Source organism: Theropithecus gelada, chromosome 3 (assembly GCF_003255815.1).
Source record: "Theropithecus gelada isolate Dixy chromosome 3, Tgel_1.0, whole genome shotgun sequence".
NCBI lineage: Eukaryota > Metazoa > Chordata > Mammalia > Primates > Cercopithecidae > Theropithecus > Theropithecus gelada.
In genome coordinates this window covers 105,374,856-105,396,743 of record NC_037670.1, presented here as the reverse complement: position 1 = coordinate 105,396,743, position 21,888 = coordinate 105,374,856, and the positions used below count along the sequence as shown (strand labels likewise).

Genomic DNA, 21,888 nt, shown 5'->3' with positions numbered 1-21,888 from the left:
ATGCCATATGCTCTCAAATTGCTTCAGTGTGATTTTGTAAAAGTGAAATTGATTTTTAAAATGTGAATATATAAAGTGATTCCATTACTTGTTAAGTAGCTTCATAAAGCTAACAAATAATAAAATAATAAATGATGTTTTGGAATTTAAAAAAGACCTCTTTCGTTTTCTGTCATCCAAAATCTCGCTTAATTTTGCCTTAAAGCTATTCTGAGTGTTAATATATAATGCTTTTTAAAAATCGGCCAAGGTATCTTTGGGCATTTATAGTCCTTCTCTGTTCAGAAATGTCATTAACTTGAAATATAAAGATGCTTTCTAAGGAAATTGGTTTGCCTAGCCAGATCTTTTAATGTAGTTATTTTGCTATGTGAGCTGTAAAACCCAAACATTGAGGCTGCTTTCCACAATGCCTTGTTGCCCAGACAGTGATGTCATGTTTTAAGCATGTTTAGTTTGCAAAGGTCCTGCTTTTGATCCTTTAGTTGTCACTTTTTTAATGCAGCTCCTCCTGAATCACAAAGGTACTGAAAGTAATTTGCTTCATTAAGGTCTGTTGCTGACACTGTTGTATTTCATTCGTCATTCTTCTCTTAGCCTCCTTCATTAAGACCTTATTCAAATTTGGATCATGGTTCTACTGCGACATCCATGCCATTATCATCTAAATAGCAATTACATATTCAAAAACAACAGCTTCTCCTTAACTGTCTGTAACTTAACATTTTACATAGATTCAAGTGGGAATTAAGAATAAAATGAATCTTTTCTTTGTGATTTACAACCCTCCCTTTCACCCTTGGTTTACTAGTTAATGTTGAATAAGCTACTTGTAGATGAAGGAAGACAAAATTATTGATTGCCCAGCTTTAGTTTTGTAGAGATATATATATATTATAAATTGTTTCTGTATTAAACAGTTACCCAAGTGTCAGTGACCCTTCCTCAATCACCCATATATTTATTAGACAGCATTTACCATTTTGAATATAAGGGGATCAGGTTTAACATTCTATTAAGAAATTAATAGGATCTTTTACAAAAGCAGCAGTGCTTTATAACTTGAAACATTGAAAGGAAGCCTATAAAAATAAGTCAACATATTTGTACTTTGTAAGACAGACCTCAAAAATAGAAGCAAATTCCATTAAAGTAGTAATATACTTTTTCCTACTACTTTGTTTTGGCCATCTTAAAATTATATTTTATAATTAATTAGTAAATAAGCTGATTTGACTGAAATGAGCAACTGTGTTTACTAGAGATCTAGCTTTTCAACAGATAGAATATTAGGACATTTTTTGCCCATTAATATGTGGTTTAAAGGGAAGTTATAACAATACACCAAATACATATGTGTATATACAAATATAAACAGTTGTATGTTTTTAAGAAGTTTTTAACCAGCAAGGGGGGGGTGTGTGTGTGTGACAGAGAGAGAGAGAGAAGGGGAGAGTGAAGGGGAGAGGAAGGGAGAAAGTGTGGGAGGAAAAGAGCAGAGGAGGAGAAGACAGAAGAGGAAAAGAGTCCTAACTTAAAAATACCAACTAGCTACTTAATAACATCTTTCATTGTCATGCATAATAATTTCTTACATATTTTGCAAATTTCTGCATGCTTAAGGACTTTTGTAATGGTTAAATAATTTTATTAGTTTGAAATTAACTGTCTTTGTTTTTCTATCTGTATGCTGAGATTTATCTCAATTATATGTGTGAATAATATGCATGGAGTTACTTTTAATATGGATTTAAGTGAGATTCTAGACTATATTCTTTGTAAATATGAACATTAGAAACTTGTTCAATTGTGGGTCCTCATTAATTCAAGTCAGGAAGGCTCACCCTTTGTCCTCACACCATCTCTTAAGAAGATAAGTCCTGTGGATAAGCTGGAGAGGTCAGATGTTGGTGTTCATTTAAAGCATTGCCACCCGAGGAGGGCAGAATGCTGTAAAACAAAGCAGAAGGAACTGTGTGGAGAGAAGGTGAATGACTGGAGGCCTTGAAGTTGAAAGAAAAGTCAGGCGCTGAGCCTGCAAGGGCAAAACGAGGTTTGTGGGATAAGAATGGTTTGTCAGAAGTCATCTGTTTGCTCAGAAGTCATCTTTCCCGAACAAGGGTCTGTTTGATATGTTCCTGTATTACAATTTATATTCCTGTTTTTCTGCCTGCTGGGGGTAAGATCTTTAAAGTGACATCTTACCAGGTATTATTCTTAGCTCTTGCTTATGCAAATCTCAATTAGAAAAATACCCTTTTACAGTTTTTTTTTTTTTTTAAATAATGAGAAGGTATTCAGAATGACAATGTGGTGAACACCTGTGTACCTACCAATTGGTTTAAGAAATAGAATTTATTGTTAACCTTGAAGTTCTCTAGTCTCCCCCTTAATCCTACCTCAGAGGTAAATTCCACTCTTTAAATTCTGTGTTTTTTCAGTCTCTTTTTAGATAGTGTTAACATATTTTTTATATATCTAGTTTTGTATGTTTTACAACCGTATATAAATGGAGTCATGCACAATGTGTGTACAATATATTCTTCAGCAATTTGCCTCTCTCACTCAGTATCATGTATCTGGTCTCATCTATATTGCTCCATGTATCTTTAATTCTTTCATTTTTGTTTGACATTCCATTGATGAATATACCACAATTTATATATCTGTTCTGATGATGAACATTTGGGGTTTTGTTTTGTTTTCCTAAAAACAGTGCTCTTATTGAATATTAGTAGGCAGAAAAAAAAAACAAAAAAATACACCTTGATCTGTGTCTTACACTTTATGCAAAAATTGCCCAAAATGAAAGGACTAGTCCCTAGAAAAAGTACTTGCAAAACTCAACAGTAAAAAAAACAAAAAAGAAAAAAACATAAAACCAAATTAGAAAATGGGCAAAAGACATGAAGAGGCATTTCACTGAAGAGGATATACGTATGGCAAATAAGCACGTGAGTAAGTGTCATTAGCCACAATGCAAATTAAAATAATGAGGGGGTCTCTACAAACCTGTATCAGAGTAGCTAAAATAAATAGTAATAGCACCAAATGCTGGTAAGGATGAAGAGAATCTGGATCACTTATTGATGACAGGAATGTAAAATGGTACAATTACTCTGGAAAATACTTTGGCAGTTTCTGAAAAGCTGAATATGCAGTTACTGTACAACTCAGCAATTGCACTTTGGGCATTTATCCTACAGAAATTGAAGACGTATGTATGCATAAAAACTAAGTGTTTATAGCAGTTTTATAGCAGTTTTATTCACAATAGCCCCAAACTGAATACACACTAAATATCCTTCAACACGTGAATGGTTAAATCAGCTATGGTGTATCTATATCATGGAATAATACTCAGCAAGAAGTAACAAACTATTGATATATACAACAACCTGGATGAATCTCCAGAGAATTATGCTGAGTGAAAAAAGCCAACCCCTAAAGGTAACATACTGTATGACTTCATTTATGTAACATTCTTGAAATGACAAAAGTAGACGCAAAAAATAGAGAAATTAGTGGTTGCCAGTGGTTAAGGATGGGGTGAAAGAGGGAAGTGCGTGTGGCTATAGAAGGATAACACTGGGGATTCTGGTGGTTATGGAGATATTCTTTATCTGGTGTGTGTTAATGTCAATATCCTGGTTGTGGCATTGAACTATAGTTTTGCAAGATGTTGCCACTGTGGTAAACTGGGTAGAAGCTACATTGGATATTTCCATATAATTTCTCCAACCTGCATGTGAATTTAGAGTTATGTCAAAAAGTTCAAATAAAAGACAAAATGATGCTGTTACAAACATCCTTGTACATGTCTCCTGGTGCACGTATGTGAGCTTTCCTCTAGATTTTATTTCCAGGAGGAATTACAGGCTATGCACATGTTAACTTTAGTAAATAATGGCAAATTTTTTTCCCAAGTGGTATATGAAAATTCTACTTATACTATATCCTTTTTAACATGTAATATTGTGAGATTTAAATTTTTATCAGTCTGTTGATTATAAAATGGTATCTTGTGTTTTTAATTTACATTTTCTTGTTTATAATGGAATTGGACATTTTTATTTATGTTTAATAGTCATATGTGGTTTTTTCCTCGGTAAAATCACTATCTCTTTTCTCTATTGTGTTGTCTATCATTTAAAAAACTGATTCTAAGGGGATCTAGTTATGAATTGTGCTGCATTTTACAGTAATCTAGTTGACTTATGTTTCTCTTTTTAATTATATTTGTTAATGAAGAGATTTTGATGTGACAGTTTTAAAATCTATAAAACTTTTCCTTATCTTTTATATTTCAGTCTGATTTTAAAAGTTCCTTCTTGAAGATCAGAAAGTTATCTTCCTATAGCATCTTCTTAAAGCTCTATGGTTAACTTTGGTTATAGTGTGGTATAGTGATCTGATTTTAATTTTTTTTTTGTAGGGATAACCTGTTTTCTTAGGACTATTTTGGATTAATTCATCTTCTTTTCTTCATGCATCTTCCAAGCTCACTCTTACATATATAGTATCTTCGGTTCTCCTACCTTATCAGGCTATTTTTCTCTCTCTGAGCCAATGTCATAAAGCTCATTATATTACTATCCTTTAAAACCATCTCAACCTTCCTTTGTTCTCTGCTTTTCTATATAATGAAGCATCAGTTCATCTTATGCCAAATAAATAAAAAATGAATAATAAATGGATAATCACTCAAACCCACCCACTCTGATGTGATTTTTGTTGAAATTTTATTGAACATATAGATTAATTTAGGGGAGAATTGCTGTATTTACAATATTTAGTCTTCAGAAATATATTTCTGTCCATTTACTTAGGTTTCCTTAATAAATTTTTGTAAAATTGCTATACATTTTTCATAAAAATCACATTTCTCCTTTTGTGAGATTTATTCTTAGAGTGCTTTTTTGTTTTATTATTATACTAAATATTTTTAAAATTGTATTTTCTGTTTGTTGCCAGCATAGAAACAGGTAGTTGATATTTGTAGCAACTATCTTGATAAAGTATTTACTTCTCATAATTCATCTTTAGATTCTTTTGAATTTTCTAAGTAGATAATTATAACCTCTGTGAATAGTGAGTTTTGATCCATTCAAATTCTTATGGCTTTCATTTTATCTTTTGGTCTTTTTGCATGGTCTAGGACCTCTAGTATGTTGAAGAGAAATGTCAAAGAAAACATCTTTTTCCCACTTTTGATTGTAAAAAGAATGCTTATAACGTTTGCAGTTGTTAACTACTAAATACAGTACATATTGTTTTTTGGGTTACTTCTGGTTGGCTAAAGGCTTACTGAAAAAACATAATAGGCATTGAGTGTTATTAGAATTAGTATAAGATTTGATTTTAATAGAATTCACCTGTAAAAATTATCTGGGCCTGGTGTTTCTTTAGTGGGTAGCTTTTATGTACTGAATGAATTTGTTGATAATTGTAGACTAGCCTATTGTGTCAATTTGGTAAGATATTTTTCTAGGTGATTGCTCATTTAAAAAATATTCTAGGGCCAGGCACGGTGGCTCACGCCTGTAATCCCAGCACGCTGGGAGGCTGAGGCAGGCAGATCACGAGGTCAGGAGATTGAGATCAGCCTGGCTAACATGGTGAAACCCCGTTTCTACTAAAAATACAAAAATAATTAGCCGGGCGTGGTGGCATGCACCTGTAGTCCGAGCTACTCAGGAGGCTGAGGCAGGAGAATCGCTTGAACCCAGGAGGTGGAGGTTGCAGTGAGCCGAGATCACACCACTGCACTCCAGCCTGGGTGACAGAGTGGAACTCTGTCTCCAAAAAAAAAAAAAAAAAAAAAATCTAAATTTATAGATACAGGTTTTTTTTTTTTTATGATATCTTCTTACCATTTTTTAATCTCTGGGATTTTCATTATGTTCTGCTCCTCCCCCCATGGCAATATTGTTTATTTATTGCTTTACTATTTATTTTCTTAGGGTTTTCAAAAGACTGGTTTTAGGATGCATTGTTCCTCTGTTGCATTTTATTTTCTGTTTCATCATTTCTTGCTCTTACCTTAATTATTTCCTTTTTCATTTTCTTTGAAGTTCATTTTGTTAGTTTCATTTTGACTTTTTAAGTTGGTTGCTTGTCCTTGGATCATCATGTTTAAGCTTTTAAAAATTCTAACATTAGGAATGTCCTGTATTTCCCTTCAAATGCTATTTAGCAGCTTCCAAATTTTAATTTGTATTATTTCCATTCATTTGTCATTTTACACATTTTTCTCTTTTTAAAAACTTAAAAAAATTTTTTTCAGAGACAGGATCTCACTCTGTCACCCAGGCTGGAGTGCAGTGGTGTGACCACAGACAGCTCACTGCAGCCTCCACCTCCTAGTCTCAAGTGATCTTCCTGCCTTGGCCTCCTGAGTAGCTGGGATTACAGGCATGTGCCACCACACCTGCCCCACACGGTTTTCATTGTCAATACTACTTTGCTGAGTTATTCTTAAATGTTTTAAGATTTCAAAAAATTGAGTTTTTTTGTGTTATCTTTTTGGTGAAGATTTTTAATTTAATGCGCTGTGGTCAGAGAGGGTGGTACACATGATAGAAATTCTTGAAATGTGTTGAGACTTGATTCATGGCCTTTTCTCAAAGAAAAGCATATCAATCTTAACTGACCTCCACTTACGTGACTTTGCATATTGACCAGCATTTCCAACTTTTCCATAAATCCTTGGATGTTGACAGCATCTAGTTTATTCTCTGACGAGCAGACTTTCTTTGGCTGCTCCAGCACAGTGCTGTTGAAGTGTCAAGCTGTTTGCTGCTAAATGTATGTCCTTGTTTATTATAATTACATGATTTAATTAAAATATGAATTAAGAGGTAGTACTTAGCCGTGAATAAAGAGGGAGTACTTATATCTACGAAACTTTGTTAAATGCTTTAGAAATAATCTATACAGTTTAATTGCTAAAATAAAGAAGGAGCTGTCAATTTCGGTGTGGGTGAGTTGCCTTATGATCTAGGAATCAGTGGTAGATTGATTTATAAATGTCTTTAAATTCTCATTTGCTTAAAAACAGTTGGAGATTGTGTACAATGTATTGTATGTTGCACTTACATAAGAAAGGCTTAGAACTCTATCGGATGTCCCTAACTGCAAATAAAGGCCTCAGCTGGAAACCTTCCTGTGGGAAGGTTAAAGCAAGTAACAGGTTGGAAGCTGGGAGAAAGTCAGGATTTAGGGTGTTGGGCACTTGTGTAGAGTAATTGTTTATTTCCTCGTGAACTGGTTGTTCAAAAATTTTACTTTTTTTTTTTTTTAGTTGATAGCAACACTTGCAGACCTGTTATACCATGCAGCTGAACTAGTTCTTCAAAATGATAACCTACAGAAGCAGAACAGGGGCACTAGAATTAAAGCAAACAAACAAACAACTCTACAGTGGAATTACAGTTGCCACAGGCAGCAATGAAACTAGAACTAACAAGCTGCAGTCTTTTGTTGTAGGCAAATTCACAAATCTTAGAACTTAAAAAAATACATCTTTTTTTTTAGTGTTTTACGAGATGGACTCTGAATTATAGAATATCTCACCATTAATATGTACCTTCAGTGTACCTTCAGCATAGAAACAGTTAAAGAAAATAAACTTACCTGAAATGATTGTACTCCCTGTGCATTGTCTTCACATCCTTTTTCTGAGGACCTGAGACAAAGTGAACTACAAGTAGGATAAGAACTGAAATGTTTTCACCAGATTTATGAATGAAATTTCATCAGTGATCTTGGTGAAGAGTAGTAGCAGAACAGTTGACCTTAGACCTTATAGCTAGGTGTTAGAATAGCTAACTTAATGAATTTTTTCCTAAATCTGAAACTCAAAGCTATTGACAACCAAAGCTAGTTCCCTGATAAGTAACTTAGGGAAGTGCACTCTTATTTCAATAATTAATGCTTCCATGAAATTATATAAACATTCATGCATTCAGACAATATCTGAATATTTCTGTGTGCTAGGTGCTATGCTGGGTGTTGGGTATGCAATGATGAGCAATACAAAGAAGAGCTCTGTTTTCATTCAAATGAGGATAGAGTTTTTCAATAGCAATTATTTTTAAAAATGAAAATAAAGATCCACAGATTTCCGGAAAAAAAAATGACCTAAAAGTCAGTTTTACCGTTGAATGTAATATCCTTCCTCTAACCCATAAATCAGAGTATGTAAAGAGGAGATGCAAAAGATGTAAAGAAGAGTTTTGAGTTTTAATTTGGGAAAAGAAGTATAAGACAGTAGTAACAGTCATATAAGATAGAATAACATCAAACATTTAAAAAATAGTGTAGTGATAGCATAGAGCAAAATTTACATTTAACCATTTACTAAACTTTGGTGAAAACTATCACTTAAAAATATTGTTAATTACAAGGAGATAGTATAAAACATAGTTTGTTGCTGTTGTATATTTGTTTTTAAGTATCTCAAATTGAAGAATTTTTAAAATTAGAAACTAATATATGTCAGACATGGTTACAGTTAAAAAAATTGTTTGAAAATGAAATTATGGATGCAGAAAGCAAACAAGCTGGGGCAGAAAAGGATGGATCTAAATATGAAGAGGAGGAGGAGATAAGAGCAATCCAGAGGCAAAAATTACTCATGCCATAGATGCCCTAGAAATAGTTCTATGTTGTATTAAGTAACAGCTTGAATCAGGATTCGATATTATTGCAACATGGGAAGGAACAATGCCAAGAAAAATTGTATTTATTCTTATAACTTCAAAGTGATACGGGAGCTAGAAAGAAATTATTTAGGCAGTTAGTGAGAGGGTAAGAGAGTCCTTGGCAAGGTTTCCTTTTTAATACAAAGCAGTCCCCAAATCATTTCTTTTCTAACAAAAGGGCAACCTGAAAACTCGAGCTGCAGACATAGATAAGCAAGCTGGAAGCTTGCACAGGTGAATGCTGGCAGCTCTGCCAATAGTAAAGGGCTACTTGGAAGCCAGGTATGTTCAACATGGAGGCTCCACCTTCCGTTTTCTTTGTCACTACTTGCACAGTAAAGAGGCAGGGAACATGGCGGTGGCCAGGTAGCGAACCCATCTGTCTAATAAAAGATTAGGGTGGAGGCCCGCGAGGAGGCTCACGCCTGTAATCCCAGCACTTTGGGAGGCCGAGGGGGGCGGATCACAAGACCATCCTGGCTGACACGGTGAAACCCCGTCTCTACTAAAAATACAGAAAAATTAGCCGGGGGTGGTGGCGGGCGCCTGTAGTCCCAGCTACTCGGGAGGCTGAGGCGAATGGCGTGAACCTGGGAGGCAGAGCTGGCAGTGAGCCGAGATCGCGCCGCTGCACCCAGCCTGGGCGACAGAACGAGACTCCGTCTGAAAGAAAAAAAAAAAAAAAAAAAAAGATTAGGGTGGGGTGGGCCAGGTTCTTCCCATGCTATGTAAATAGAATACCTGGTCTGACCAATCTCTCGTGTCCTATGTAAATCAGACACCGCCTCCTATAAAACCAACGTCTTCTTGCCGTGAACCCGGAAACCCGTTAGCGACCCTTTCCTCCGCACGAGGTAGCTTTCCTCTCTCTTTTTTCATTTTCTTTTTCTTTTTCTTTCTTTTTCTCTCCCTTTTTTTTTTGGAGACGAAGTTTTGGTCTGTTGCCCAGGCAGGAGTGCAATGGCACGATCTTGGCTCACTGCTACCTTCGTATCCCGGGTTCAAGCGATTCTCTCACCCCTGTCTCCCGAATGGCTGGGACTACAGGCATGCACCACCACTCCCAGCTAATTTTCGTATTTTTGGTAGAGACTGGGTTTCACCGTGTTGGCCTGGCTGGTATCGAACTCCTGACTCCTGACCCCAAGTGATCCGCCTGCCTCAGTCTCCCAAAGTGCTGGGATTACGGGTGTGAGCCACCTCACCCGGCCTCCTTTCTTTCACCTATTAAACCTCCACTCTTAAACTCACTCCTCGTGTGTCCTCATCCTTCAGTTTCTTTGGCGTGAGACGATAACCTCAGGTATTTACCTCAGACAACTCCGCTACTTCAGAAGTATTTACTTTATTAAATGAATGTGATTTATTTGTTTTCAAGTAAAATGTTTAAGGTATGCATATATTTTTTATGATTTCCCACTTTAGCTGTTTTTTTATTAAATGAAGAAATGGTCTCAATCACATTGGCTAACATGGCCTCTACTTATTTAATTCATCTGTTTTCCCCACTTTGGGGCATCAACAGCATGGAGTATTTGGAAAACTACTTGTATTTGTAAAGAGTAAAATGCAGTTTAAATAACAAAGAAGTTAGTTTGTAATTGTATATAGTTCAGGAACTCTGGCCTGGATGAGAGCATGAGTTTGAAATTTTGTCCTCAAGATTTTGTTTTTATTTTACCATCACCTTTTATGCTTAAGTTTATGATTGGCCATAATTATCCAATTAACATATTCTATCATGTGAAAATCTGTTTAGGAAACTTTTCTATTAATTAAACTTGATGTTTAATTATGATATTAAGAGTTGCAAAGTACTAGAGATTGTTTATCATAGTTGTGTAGCTTTTAGAGTTTAGGGAAATCTCGTTTTTAGAATTGACACAGTGATTTTTAATTTTAGCAGTGTGTTGAATAACCTATGGTATACCATTCACTTATTAACTTCACATTTTTGTGTAATAAATTATAAATTTTAGATCAGATAATAAAGTAAAACTGGTATTAATTTGGGAAGGAGAAATAGCAGAACTTGAGTGATTTTTCCAAATAATGTATCAACTATAACTTGAATGTGTTATTTTTATCCCCAAGGGTATTTTGAAATATACCGATGTGAATTTCTTATAGTTTATTTTAACCATAAAACTATTTTGATATTTTTATAATGCCATCGATGATACTGTATGCATAGTGAGGGCATGGGTTGTCTGTTCTTACCACCATATTCCCAGCACTAGCGTGGAAGAAATGAATAAGAAACAACGGAGTAAAAAATGCATAATCTAAGTTTCACTATGTGTGTCTTCAAAATAATACCTTCAAGTTATTTTGAAGGGAAAAACTATGTATCCGACAAATTGAAACAGATACTTACAAAATTAAGATGATTGTGTGTTGTACTCCTTATCGTTGTTTTTCACATCCAAAAATCTCCTCTTAGAGCCTCTTATCTGAGTAGCTTCTGTGGATCTGATGATGCTAGGATTTTATTTTTTCTTTTATTTTAAAGTTCTTCTGATTACATCATCTCTTTGTATAGACATCATTCTTGACAGATGGCATTTATTAAATATGGACAGAAGCAGGCAGTTAAAAAGACCTGCCTGAGATAGGCAGGAACCTTTCTTTTTTCTTTCTGACTCTCAGAAGCAATACCAGTATAAGCTTTATTTAACTTCTAGATTAATTTAAAAATAAATTTCTTTAAATTATGATTCAACAGGTATAGGGTGAAGTGGGGGAAATGTATCTGTGTTTTAAAGCTTCCCAAGTGATTTTGACCATCAGTCAAGTTTAGAAACCACTGATTACAATTAATTTCCTTAGAATTTTCTCATCTATTTAATTCCAAACAGGAAGAAAATTGAAATTTTAAAAAATATATGAGTATTTTTGGAGATGACATAACTTTCCTTTTATTTTGTTAAAAAAAAAACTTTAAGAACTGTTTTTTTTTCCCCCTGCATTTTTATTATCAAGATTTAGTGAAGACTTGAGAGCTAAAAACACCTTTGGGGGGGATTCAGAAAATCCAAAAGAGACAATGATGAAATATGATCAGCAAGCTTTAGGAGAGGATCACAAATGTGTGATTTTGAAGTCTCTTCTATTTGAAACCAATCCAGAGTCTTGAATTTGATCCAATATATAGTATGCTACAAATGGAAAGATTAAACTGGAGCAATATAATTAGGGTAAGCCATCGCATCTGCACTTGTATCGCAGCAACTGAATTTGAAACCAGCTGCAAAATGGTGACTAATCTCTCTGGCAAGCCCACATGAGAGTGTAGTACAATAAACCAGCTTCAGCCTCATGAGCACATGTTTCTTCAACTTGCCTCTGAGCAGGTGATGGTGATGATGCAATCTGATTATACTTTTGAATGTATTCTAACCACAGTCAACAGTAGAGTCTCACAAGGGATTTCACAAAAGACTTCAAACCGACTATGTATTTTTCAGATAGTTGAGCTGTAGACAGCTATGGAAACTAGTATTTTTTTTTTTTCACCGTAGTGACTATTGTACTTTGCAGTACTTTATAATCGTAAGTTTAGGAGGCTTTAGTTTTCATATGTGAACTGAAGATGAGAAGAATAATGTGGAAAGAAAGTACTTGGCGCTTTTATTCTGAATTGTTCACGACTACTTACACTGATCAATTAAAATAATTAAATTGTCTAGACTAATTCTGTACAAACAAGAGATGGTAAATCAGTGTACGTGTTTAAGTGGTATACTAGCCTTTCCATATTTAGAGATGTACTTCCCTGGCTATTACCTGCCCTGATGAGGTGATATTTAAGTGTCTTGAACATTAAAGGTGTTTAATAAATACTCAGTTTGACTTGGACTTGAGCCTTTATTTTTGAAGGGAATAATAGTTTCTTCTTCCAGTGTACCTCAGAGGGACTTGGTAAGCATGAATAAAGTCATCTGTTTGAAAATGTATGTCATCTTTGGAAAAGTGCTACAGAACCTAAAATATAGTCACAAATATTATTTCAAATGTGTAGTTCAGAAGTAGAATACTTAGAAATTGCTTGTTAATCTTAATTGTAAATAGCTAAAAATATATATAGCTTGCAGTAAAGGACACAAGAACATTAAAATATAAAACTTGCAAACTATACATCTCTGAGAATAAAGGGGGAAATGGGGTGTAAAAACCCTAGGCTGGTGGCACTCAAAGTTGGTGTACAGCAGAATGACTTTGGCTGTTTGTCAGAAGTGAATAAGCCTGGGCCTCATCCCCATCACTTCTGATTTTATAGGTTTGGAGTGGGTCCCAGGCATCTGTGTTTTTAATCATTTCCCTCCTTAACTTACTCTCCCCATCCAAACTTGAGAAACACCCAGACTACTGTAGTATTATGGTACTATAGACTACTGAGTATTGGTATAGTATTATAGTGCTGACTAGTAAGCTTCCTAATTGCCAAACAAAAGGAAAATTTTCGCTGTCATCACATGAAATAAACTTTTTTCATGGTATTTATAAAAAGACTTTTTGAGAAAAAAAAAGTATCTTCAATAGTGATTTTGTAGAAGAAGCCAATTCGTTTTTCGTATATTTTTATTTAAACTTTTTTATTAAAAAAAGGGGGCATTTTACTGAAGAATTAAGAGCCTTCAGTGAAGTCTAAGTGCAGGTGTGCTGCCTTCTAGTAATCCAGACTAGGTGGTTAGTATGAGGTATGGGTTGAATTCTGTCCCCCCAAAAAGATATATTTAAGGCTTCACCCCCAGTACCTGTGAATGTGACCTGACCATATTTTGAAATAGAGTCTCTTTGCAGATGGAATCAAGTTAAGATGAGGTCATACTCATTGGATTGGGCCCGCCTCCTTCAATGACTGATGTCCTTATAAGAAGAGGGAAATTTGGACACAGGGAGACACAGGAAATGGCCATGTGAGGGAGGCAGAGATCGAAGTGATGCTACCACAAGCCAAGGGACACCAAGGATTGCAAGAAACCACCAGAGCTAGGAAGAGGCAAGGAATGATTCTCCCCTGGAGACTTCAGAGAGAGCACAGCCCCACTGACACCTTGATTTCAGATTTCTAGTCTCCAGAAATATGAGAGAATAAATTTCTGTTGTGTTAAGCCACCAAGTTTGTACCATTTTGCTATGGCAGCTTTAGGAAACTAATAGAGTATGTGAATCTCTTTTTCTGTCATTTGGATTTTTGACCAAAACTAGATAGAAAAAAAAAACATAGTGAAGTTTCTTTTCTCACGTATTCCATGTGTTTGCAGAGGTTCATGAGCCCTGGACCTGTCATTGTGGTCAAGTTTGAATTCTACTTTAAATGTTAAGGCACCTGCATGAAAACCAGGCTAAGCTGCATAATTGTGAGCCATAGGGGATACTGCCATTAGGAGCCATTTTTCCTTAAAAAGAAACTCATGCATTTGTATAAGTACTAAATGGCGATGGCAGAGTTATGTTTCAAAAAATATGGAGGAAACTTTTGTCATCAGCAGGAACTGTCACTTTTATGATCTACTGGAATGAAAACTCACTTCCACCCCGGGAAAGATCTCTGCAGAGGCATTGAATCAATCTCTGTGCTGCCTCTTCCTCCTCGCTCTTTTTTTTGTGACTGCTCATGAGGATTTTGCTACTTGCCCTCTCAGGGATTTTATTGAATTCCCCATCTGTGATGGTTAATACAACTTGATTGGATTGCAGGATGCAAAGTATTGATCCTGGGTGTGTCTGTGAGGGTGTTTCCAAAGGAGATTAACATTTGAGTCAGTGGGTTGCGAAAGGTAGACCCACCCTTAATCTGGATGGGCACTGTCTAATCAGCTGTCCACTTGGCTAGGATATAAAGCAGGCAGGAAAACGTGGAAAGGCTAGACTGGTTTAGCCTCCTAGCCTACATCTTTTCCCATGCTGAATGTTTCCTGTCCTTGAACATCAGACTTCAAGTTCTTTGGCTTTGGGACTTGGACTGGCTTCCTTGCTCCTCAGCTTGCAGACAGCCTATTGTGGGTCTTGCGATCATGTGAGTTTAATACTCCTTAATAAACTCTCTCTCTTTCTACACACACACACACATACACATATATATATGTCCTGTTCTGTCCCTCTAGTGAACCCTGACTAATACAGATTTTGGTACCAGGAGTGGTTCTAGAGGAACAGAATATTAAGGATGGAGTTCTTTCATTGGTTTTGGGAATTCTGGAGTTGGCTGCTTAATATGATTAGACTCAATAATGCTAAGGACTCTATTTCTAACAGTATGGAAAACACTGATGGTCCTTGGCATTAACTGTTTAGAGAGTTATGCAAAATAAATGCATTTGATGCTCCTAATTTACCGCTCACGTGAGGCAAGGAGTTTAGTGACTCTGTACATAATACCTTTGGCTATATGTGGAGAATTAGGAAACTAATTAGTTGGTTGCTCCTAAGTTCACTGGACAAAATGATGAAGGAAAATGATGAATTCAGGGATTCTAACTCCCGGCTTCAGAAGCATATACTGAACCTTAAATCTCCTAAGACTGCCCTCAGTGAGAGTCTTATTTCCTGTAGAGAAAGAGCTGAAATTGTGGAAAAGCAGACACAAGCTCTTATCATGTGAGTGGCTGACCTGTAATGGAAGGTGCATGCACAGCCTCACCAGGTGTCTACTGTTAAAGTGAGGGCATTGATTGGAAAAGAATAGGACCCTGCAACTTGGAATGGGGATGTGTGGGAGGACCCTAGTGAAGTGGGGACACTGAGATTGTAAACCCTGATGAATCTTTTTTTGCCAGAAGAAACAGCTTCTCCATCCCCAGTATTGGCAACATCCCCTCTCCAACCCATGCTGCCATCGGCCTTTCCACCTTTGTCTGAGGAGATAAACCCTGCACTGCCTGAGGCAACAGTAATGGCCTCCCCTGAGGCAGTTGCCAGGCAAGATCATGTTGATTCTCCTCAGGAGCCACTGCCAACACCCCTGTTTGCTTCTACACCTACAACTAGACTAAAGTCCTGGTGGACCCCTAGAGGTGAGGTTCAGAGTGTGACCCATGAGGAGGTGTGCTACACTTGAGAAGAACTGCTTAAATTTTCCAAATTATATAAGCAGAAATCTGGAGAACAGGCGTGGGAATTGATATTAAGGGTGTGGATAATGGTGGAAGGAACATAGAGTTAGATCAGGCTGAATTTATTGGTTTGGGCCCACTAAGCAGGGATTCTGCATTTAATGTTACAGCTCAGGGAGTTAAAAAATGTTCTAATATAGTTTGTTTGTTTGATGAGCTGAAATGTGGATTAAAAGCTGGCCCACTGTGAGCGAGCTGGAAATGCCTGATCTCCCTTTGTTTAATGTAGAGGAAGGGATCCAAAGCCTTAGGGAGATTGGGATGGTGGAGTGGATTAGTCACTTTAGACCTACTCTTCCCAGCTGGGAGGGTCCAGAAGATAATACCTTTGACCAGTGCTTGGCAAAATAGATTTGTGAGCCCTATAATTGCTCTTCTCTGTATGTCAAATCTAGCAGTGGGAACCATAGTCATGCAACTACAAAATTTAAATACGATGGGAATAACTGGATCCTGAGATGGCAGGGGCCAAGTGGCAGCACTCAACCGTCAAAGGCAAGGTAAGCGTAACTACTGTAATGGACAGCAGAGGTAAAGCAAAAATCAGAATAGTCTGACTCAAGTAGAGCTCTGGCATTGGCTAATTAATCAGGTGTTCCTAGAAGTGAAATTGATAGGAAGCCTACTGCATTCCTACTTAATTTATATGAGCAGAAAATTTTCAGGTCTAATGGGCAAAAGACTAATTTGAATTATAAAAACAGAATCATGGCCCCTCAATCAATTTCTGGAATTGAGCCAGTTTACAGACCCAGAACACCTTGAATGAAGGGGAGGCCATGTCCCCTTGAGGAAGGACTCCATTACCAACAGTTTATGCTGTTAATCTTTCTCCCATCCTCCCTCAAGGAGACTTCCAGCCTTTTATCAGGGAACTATGCATTGGGGAAAGGGAAGCTATCGGACGTTTCAGAGACTACCTGAAATGATGTAGTCCCTGAAATGTCTGATCACTTCCCTTTCCCCAATGCATGGTTGGTCTGACGTGATGTTGATTCCAGGGGACCCATTGTGGTTCTCCAGTTAAAGTAGGGGGCTTATGGAGGTCAGGTAATTAATGGAGTTTTAGCTTAGGTCCGACTTAAAGTGTGTCCAGTGGGTCCCCGGACTCATCCTGTAGTCATTTCCCCAGTGCCAGAATGCATAATTGGTATAGACATACTTAGCAGCTGGCAGAACCCCCACATTGGCTCCCTGACTAGCAGGGTGAGGGATAGTATGGTGGGAAATGGAAGCTATTAGAGATGCATCAACCTAGAAAAATAGTAAATCAAAACCAGTAACGCATCCCTGGAAGGACTGCAGGGATTAGTACCACCATTAAGGGCTTGAAAGATGCAGAGGTGGTGATTCCCACCACATCCCCGTTCAGCTCTCCTGTTTGGCCTGTGCAGAAGACAGATGGATCTTGGAGAATGACAGTGGATTATTGTAAGCTTAACCAAGTGGTGACTGCAAGTGCAGCTGCTATACCAGATGCGATTTCATTGCTTGAGCAAATTAACACATCTCCCGGTACCTGGTATGCAGCCATTGACTTGGCAAATGCCCTTTTCTCCATTCCTGTCCATAAGGTCCACCAGAAGCAATTTGCTTTCAGCTGGCAAGGCCAGCAATATACCTTTCCTGTCCTATCTCAGGGGTATATCAACTCTCCGGCTTTGTGTCATAATGTTATTTGGAGAGAACTTGATTGCTTTTTGCTTCCACAAGATACCACACTGGTCCATTACATTGATGACATTATGCTGATTGGATCCAGTGAGCAAGAAGTAGAAAACAAACTGGACTTACTGGTGAGACATTTGCTTGCCAGAGAATGGAAAAAAAATCTGACTAAAATTCAGGAATCTTCCACTTCAGTAAAATTTCCAGGCATCCAGTGGTGTGGGGCCTGTTGAGATTTTCCTTCTAAGGTGAAGGATAAGTTGCTGCATTTGGCTCCTTCTACAGCCAGGGAAGAGGAGCAACACATAGTGGGCCTGTTTGGATTTTGGAGGCAACACATTCCTCATTTGGGTGTTTTACTCCAGCCTATTTATCGAGTGATCTGAAAGGCTGCCAGTGTTGAGTGGGGTCCAGAACAGAAGAAGGCTCTACAACAGGTCCAGGCTGCTGTGTAAGCTGCTCTGCCACTTGGGCCATATGACCCAGCATATCCAATGGTGCTTGATGTATCGGTGGCAGATAGGGATGCTGTTTGGAGCCTTTGGCAGGCCCCCATAGGTGAATCACAGTGGAGGCCTCTAGGATTTTGGAGCAAGGCCATGCCATCTTCTGCAGGTAACTATTCTCCTTTTGAGAGACAGCTCTTGGCCTGTTACTGGGCTTTGGTGGAAACTGAATGTTTGACTATGGGTCATCAAGTCACCATGTGACTTGCACTGCCTGTCATGAACTGGGTGCTTTCTTTTTTTTTTTTTTTGAGACGGAGTCTCGCTCTGTCGCCCAGTCGCCCAGGCTGGAGTGCAGTGGCCGGATCTCAGCTCACTGCAAGCTCCGCCTCCCAGGTTTACGCCATTCTCCTGCCTCGGCCTCCCAAGTAGCTGGGACTACAGGCGCCCGCCACCTCGCCTGGCTAGTTTTTTTTTTGTATTTTTTAGGAGAGACGGGGTTTCACTGTGCTAGCCAGGATGGTCTCGATCTCCTGACCTCGTGATCCACCCGTCTCGGCCTCCCAAAGTGCTGGGATTACAGGCTTGAGCCACCGCGCCCGGCCCGAACTGGGTGCTTTCTGACCCATCTAGCCATAAAGTGGGTCATGCACAGCAGCATTCCATCATCAAATGGAAGTTGTATATATGTGATCGGGCTCAAGCAGGTCCTGAAGGCACAAGTTACATGAGGAAGTGGCTCAAATGCCCTTGGTTTCCAATCCTGCCACCCTGCCTTCTCTCACTCAGCCTGCACCAGTGGCTTCATGGGGAGTTCCCTATGATCAGTTGACACAGGAAGAGAAGACTAGGATCTGGTTCACAGATGGTTCTGCACGATATGCAGGCACCACCTGAAAGTGGACAGCTGCAGTACTATAGCCCCTTCTCAGGACATCCCTGAAGGACAGTGGTGAAGGGAAATCTTCCCAATGGGGAGAACTTTGAGCATTGCATCTGGTTGTGCACTTTGCATGGAAGGAGAGATGGCCAGATGTGTGATTATATACTGATTCATGGGCTGTAGCCAACGGTTTGGCTGGATGGTCAGGGACTTGGAAGAAACATGATTGGAAAATTGGTGACAAAGAAAATTGGGGAAGAGATATATGGATGGACCTGTCTGGTCGAAAACTAAAGATATTTGTATCCCATGTGAGTGCTCACTAACGGGTGACCTCAGCAATGCTTCTTCCAAGACTTTTATCCATGGACTCATGGAATACCTTATCTACCATCTTGGTATTCCACACAGTGTTGCCTCTGACCAAGGCACTCACTTTATAGCTAAAGAAGTGCAGCAGTGGGCTCATGCTCATGGAATTCACTGGTCTTACCATGTTCCCCATTATCCTGAAGCAGCTGGATAGATAGAATAGTGGAATGGCCTTTTGAAGTCCTTTGCAGGGCTGATGTAAAGTTCTCCAGAAGGCCGTGTATGCTCTGAATCAGTGTCTAATACATGGTACCGTTTCTCCGGTAGCCAGGATTCACGGGTCCAGGAATCAAGGGGTGGAAGTACAAGTGGCACCATTCACCCTCACCCCTAGTGACCCACTAGCAAAATTTTGCTTCCTGTTCCTGTGACATTACGTTCTGCTGGCCTAGAGGTCTTAGTTCCAGAGGGAGGAATGCTGCCAGGAGGCACAACAACGATTCCATTAAACTGGAAGTTACGATTGCCACCTAAATACTTTGGGCACCTCCCACCTTTAAGTCAACAGGCTGAGGAGGGAGATACAGTGTTGGCTGGGGTGATTGACCTGGACTATCAAGATGAAATCAGCCTACTACTTCACAACAGAGGTAAGGAAGAGTATGCATGGAATGGAGGAGATCCATTAGGGTATCTGTTAGTATTACCATGCCCTGTGGTTAATGTCAGTGGGAAACTACAACAGCCCACTCCAGGCAGGCCTACAAATGGCCAAGACCCTTCAGGAATGAAGGTTTGGGTCACTCCACTAGGAAAAAAACGCACGACCTGTTGAGGTGTGTGCTGAAGGCAAAGGGAATACAGAATGGGTAGCAGAAGAAGGTAGTCATCAATACCAGCTACAACCACATGACCAGTTGCAGAAACGAGGACTGTAATTCTCAGTGAGTATTTCTTCCTCTTTTTGTTAAAAACATGCTTGTTCATGTATACACTGTGCTAAGAAAATGCCTTCATTTCCCTTTTTACTTTATCATGTGACATAAGATTTATTGACTTCATATCAGCATTTAAGTATTGTTAACTTTATGTAATAGCATTTGGGTTGGGGATTGGTGTGTTTTCGGTTGTACGTAGCATAGTTGAATTGTGTTAGGCATAATTATGATCTTATTATTGTCTTTATTTGAAAATTATATATGAGCTCAGGAAATGTGTATGAGTTCAAGTTGACAGGGGGTGGACTTGTGATATTTGATACTGAGTGTCAACTTGATTGGATTGAAGGATGCAAAGTAATAATCCTGGGTGTGTCTGTGAGCATGTTTCCAAAGGAGAATAACATTTGAGTCAGTGGGCTGGCAAAGGCAGACCCACCCTTAATCTGGGTAGACACCCTCTAATCAGCTGCCCACTTGGCCAGGATACAAAGCAGGCAGGAAAATGTGAGAAGGCTAGACTGGCTTAGCCTCCCAGCCTACATCTTTCTCCCATGCTGGATGTTTTCTGTCCTCGAACATCAGACTTCAAGTTCTTCAGCTTTGGGACTTGAACTGGCTTCCTTGCTCCTCAGCTTGCAGATGGCTTATTGTGGGACCTTTGTATGAGTTTAATACTCCTTAATAAACTCTCTTTATATATGATTGTGTGATTTAATGCTCCTTAATAAACTTTTTTTGTATATGATTGTGTGATTTGATGCTCCTTAATAAACTGTCTTTATATATGTATCTATTCCACTAGTTTTGTCCCTCTGGAGAACCCTGACTAATACACCATCCAAACTTGTTTTCTTCTATTGGCCCTATTTTTAACCCTTGGGACCTCCATTCTGTGATAAAATGCCCTATTCAGAGTACCAGCTTGAAGTCAAACTGGTACATGTTCAGATATGTGTGTACGTGTGTGCACATCTAGAGTTGCCTTTTTTGAGGATAATTTGGCTTTAACTGTAGGCATCTTTATAGTCAACTTGACATAAAGATAGGGTACCTCTACCTGGGAAAATCCTGGTTCTCGCCGTTCACAGCTGGGGGCCAGCAGGCAAGTCATTTAATCTCTTTGAGTGTTCAGTTTTCTTAATTACAAAATTGAAATGATAAAAACCTATCTCAGGCCGGGCACAGTGGCTCACGCTTGTAATCCCAGCACTTTGGGATGCCGAGGTGGGTGGATCGTGAGGTCAGGAGTTTGAGACCAGCCTGACCAACATGGTGAAACCCCGTCTGTACTAAAAATACAAAAATCAGCCAGGCATGGTGGTGTGCACCTGTAATCTGAGCTACTCGGGAGGCTGAGGCAGGAGAGTCACTTGAACCCGGGAGGCGGAGGCTGCAGTGAGATGAGATCACACCACTGTACTCCAGCCTGGGCAACAGAGTGAGACTCCATCTCAAGAAAAAAAAAAGAAACCTATCTCAGAGGTTGATCCATGGATTAAATAAGTAGCCCTATCTGGTACACAGGAAGCACTCAAGAAGTGGTATCTCTTGCTGCTATATGAATAATATTAAGATTCTAGCAGCCTTTTCACTATGTTCCTTCTCATTTGTGGTGTATCCATGTTTTCATTCATTTATTCAACAGTATTTATAGTGGGCCTACTGTATGTCAGTGACTTTGCTGGGCATTAGGAATTTATGGTGAATATGATGGATACGGCCTGTGCCCTCATAGAACTGACAGTCCAATTGTAGAGACAAACATTAGATATACGATCACCTAAATAAGTGTAAAACTACAATGTTCATAAATGG

At 38.5% G+C, this 21,888-nt stretch overlaps 2 protein-coding genes across 3 annotated transcripts in view; one reads left to right on the top strand and one right to left on the bottom strand.

Annotated features, from left to right (window-relative positions):
• Window positions 1–11,169, bottom strand: part of RPA3 (replication protein A3) — a 78,263-nt gene extending 67,094 nt beyond the window's left edge. The window contains exons 1-2 of the mRNA XM_025378617.1: window positions 11,083–11,169; window positions 7,636–7,687 (exon numbers count right to left, since the gene is read on the bottom strand). The gene's annotated coding sequence lies outside the window, so the exon portion shown is untranslated. The remainder of the gene's footprint in view (window positions 1–7,635; window positions 7,688–11,082) is intronic.
• The window catches only part of UMAD1 (UBAP1-MVB12-associated (UMA) domain containing 1), a 239,389-nt gene that overhangs the window by 63,382 nt on the left and 154,119 nt on the right, over window positions 1–21,888 (top strand). The window lies entirely within an intron of this gene.